Here is a 4,015-nt window from a genome sequence, read left to right as displayed (position 1 = left end):
ATTGGGGAGTGTGTGAGTATTCCAACTATGCAAGCACGAGTGTGTTTTTGTGTGTGTGTAAAGGGAACCTTATGTAACCGAAACATGGATATCTCTCTGAGGCTTGTCACCTGAAACTGGTAGCACATATCTGAGGGGCTTTTTTAAAAAAACAAACACAAAAACATGTATTCCCTCTAGATGGCGATACATGGATATTCTTCTCCATGGTTGTCAGAACACTGCATCACAGAACACAGCAATATCCCTTATGGGCAAAAATAAATATCCAAGCAAAATGTAAATGGATTGTGACAGAACACAGCAGCAGACCTCCTACAACAAAAGAGAAGCCAGACAACAAGAAGAACCTTGACCAAAGCAGAAGCATCTTTCAAAATGATCTGTGATACAGTGGGACAGGCTTCTAATCTCTTGGGACTGGAATGAGCAAAAATGCAACCATATATTAAATGATTAAACATGTGGTAGGACTTCTAGAGCAAAAACGTGCCATTCTAACCTTCAGTAGGTGGTAATTGCCATTTATATAGAAAATGCAAATTGACAAGACAAACCTGTTCACTGATTTGGACTGAAGTGAGTTTAGGAGTTTAGGAGTTTAGAAAGAGAATAAAGCTCACAATCATGATAATTTATAGCTGGCTCACATACTCACCTATCTGGGAACCCAACAAGTTATGGGGTCAATCTTACTCTGCATACTTATGCTGGATAAATAATTTCTCTAAACTGGATAAATAGGTAACCAAATGGCAAATTTGGTTCAATGCTGATAAGTGTTAGGTGATGCCCCCCCCAATTGAATAAAACAATTCCAATTTCACATATACATTGATTGTATCTGAGCTTTCAGTGATGAACTATAAAAGAGAGGGCCCACAGCACCTAAGGGCACTGTGCCAAACTTATGGGTTACCATGGGATATTCCCAGTGGCCTCTTCTTTTAATTCTCCTAAGTGCCGTCATCTTGGATCGCTCATGAGCTTGCATAATTTTCATCTTGCAAGAATCATGCAAGATCTCATGCAATTCAAGATGGTGGGGCTTGAGAAATCCAGGAAGAAGAGGCCACTGCAAAAGAAGGGCACCGTGATCCCAGTTAAGTTTGGAACCCCTGCCTTAGTATTGATGAATAACTAAATGAAAACATCAACTCAATATACACCAGCAGTGAAGAAGGTGAATTCCATGCTAGGAGTCATTAGAAAAAGGATTGGGAATAAGACTCTAATATTATATTGCCTCTATATAAATTAGTGATATTGCCAATTCTGGGTAACTTTCTGGTCATCACACTTCAAAAAGGATATTGTAAAGGGTGCAAAAGAGGGCAACCAAAATGATCAGAGAGCTGAGCACCTTTCTTATACGTTCAGCACCAACGGGCCTCTGAATATCAGTTGCAGCGGGGGAAGGGTGGAAGAGAAAGGATGCCTTCCTCTCCTGTGGGTAAGGAGGCAGCTGAGAGGAAAGAGAATGCTAGACCAGATGGACCTTTGGCCTAGTCCAACTGGGCTTTTATTATGCTGGTATGCATAATCTGAGTAGTACCTGATGCCTGTGGATGGAATTTTGAGATTTCTGAATATGTGAACTATCCCACAGACTGGCACTTGGCATCATTTAATATGTCATTATAATGATTAATGACTCAGAGTTGAAGTCACTCAAGCATCACCTTCATTTTGTTTCTACCAGCTAAAATGAAATGCTTGGTTTTATTGATTTGTAGATAGTCTCTCTAACTGACAAGTAGGATGCTAGGATTTTATATGGGAGAAGTGTGCTGTTGGAGATTATAAGGAGGTATCACTAGGCTACAAATCTTCTAAATGTTGGATACCCTGAATGGTGACTGGCATGAAACTCTGCCTCACTGCTTCTTTATAATACATTGCCTTTAAATAATATAATTTATATATAAGTTGTTTACTATGCTGCAGACAACAAGGAGATGGAGCAAAGTGAACAAAAATGATAGCAATCTCTGTATTGACAGAGCATGAGCTTTGGTGTGTGACAAAATCATGTACTATAAGCAAGTGGAACACTGCAACACAAATTCCTGGAAATGTCCACATCATTAGAAATCTGATGTGTTAATAATCTTTTGAACTATCGTTTTGGCATAGCCACATACAACCAGAAGAAAAATGGTTACTTTTTTGCCATTTGTGTTCTCAGTCTGTTGACACAATCTCATTTCAAACACACCAGTACGCAGGGTCAGCCCAATCTGTACCAGCTCAAGCTGCACCAGGTTGTTTAGTTTCAAGGTTGTCAAACAAAAATGACAACTAGCGAGAAGGTGCAGAGACTGGGAGGGGCCAAAGCTTAGGTAAAAAGCATTTGCATCCAGAAGGTCCCATGTTCAACCTCTGGCATCTCCAGGTAAGGCAGAGAAAAATTCCAATCTGAATCTCTAGAACACAGCTGCCAATCAGTGTCAACAATCCTGAGCTACATAGCCTGATGGTCTGGCCCAGCATAAGATAGTTTCCTGTGTTTCTAAAAGCTGCCTGGAGACTACTCCTAATCCAATATGCTAAGTATTACAACAATTTGTTCAATCACTACCACCTATGTTATGGTCTGATCTGTGAGTGCAACAGGACTGAGACACCAGATTGGAACAATTATCTGCCATTGCAGAGCTTGAAGCATTAGCAGTATTGGATTGGTCTGTGGTACATTCTTGTTGCTTTAATGGCCCAATTCTGTCTCCTCCCCCCTGCATTGGGGGGGGTGAGGCGTGGGGGTGGAACAGGAGACTTTGGAAGGGAAAGGGGATCCTGTTCTAAAGTCTCCTGTTCCATCCCCTACTCTTCTGTTCCACCCCCAAGACCCACTGAGGGGCAGGAGGATTATGGAAGGGAAAGGGGATCCCCTTTCCCTTCTTAACCCTCCTGCCCCGCAATGGGTCACCTTGGACCTGCACCAGTGATTTCACTGGCGCAAGACTGAGGAGCAAATGGGGGGTGGGAACGCTGCATAAAAGGAGAATAGGATCTGGCATGTGCCATTGCCCCTGGATTCACCACCTCTTGCAGCCTCTTGTTCTGCCAAATTCTCAACTCCTGCCGACCACGGCAATTTGTCCAGTCTAAATATCCCAAATGCCCGCTTTTTGGCTAATTAACACCCTCCTTTTCCAGGAACAACAGCTGCAGTGTGCAATGGAATGAACACAGAACTCCTTATCTATAGCAAATAACAATAATTTATTGCTACAAACACAGACATTCCCTGCAAGTCCTCTTGTCCAGAGGCTTTCCCTCCCCAAAACTCCACTTAACTTCGGGGGTAACGTCTGAAGCCTCCAGTCCAAGTCCAATCCGGTCTCCAAAACACAGTCCGGTCTTCCGCAGTAGAGTTCCTCCTCTCCAGCAGTGTGTCTCCAGCAGGGTCCTGGCAGTCCTCTCTTCCTGTAGGTCTGGGTCAGGTAGCCCTCTTGGTCAGCGTCCGGCTTCCGGCTGGGTCAGCGTCCTGCTTGGCCAGCCCTTTGCTCCTTCTGAAGCTGCCTTTTATCCTGCAGCCCCTTGTTAAGTCCAAATTAGGCTCAGCTGAGCCATCTCTTCAGTCCATGAGTCCATATCCATTCAAAGTCTCATCAAGGTCAAATGAAGCTCAGGTGTCCATCAGAGTCTCCATTGGCCTTGATTGATTACAGCTGTGGAGCCAGCCCTTCCCTTCCCAGAGCTGTCAAACAGCTGTCAAAACATGGGATCACTGTCAACACCACATCATCCACCTGATGATCTTCTGATCTTCCATTACACCTCTCTGCCCCATTCCTCTGCCCTCCCTTCCCAGTTTTGCCCCCTCCCCACCGCTAGGTGGGGGTTCCATTGATTGAAAGCTTCTTCATTCAACAAAATCCGCATACATAGAAACTTACTTGGCAGGCTAGCTAAAATCCTTCTCAGTGATATCTTCTTTCCTATGTGCCAGGATTTTTTTTTTCCTTTCATCAAGGACCTCCATTCATGTATATCTGAAATGGTACAGCAC

This window comes from Tiliqua scincoides, chromosome 3 (genome assembly GCF_035046505.1).
Source record: "Tiliqua scincoides isolate rTilSci1 chromosome 3, rTilSci1.hap2, whole genome shotgun sequence".
Lineage (NCBI taxonomy): Eukaryota > Metazoa > Chordata > Lepidosauria > Squamata > Scincidae > Tiliqua > Tiliqua scincoides.
This window is presented reverse-complemented; position numbering follows the sequence as displayed.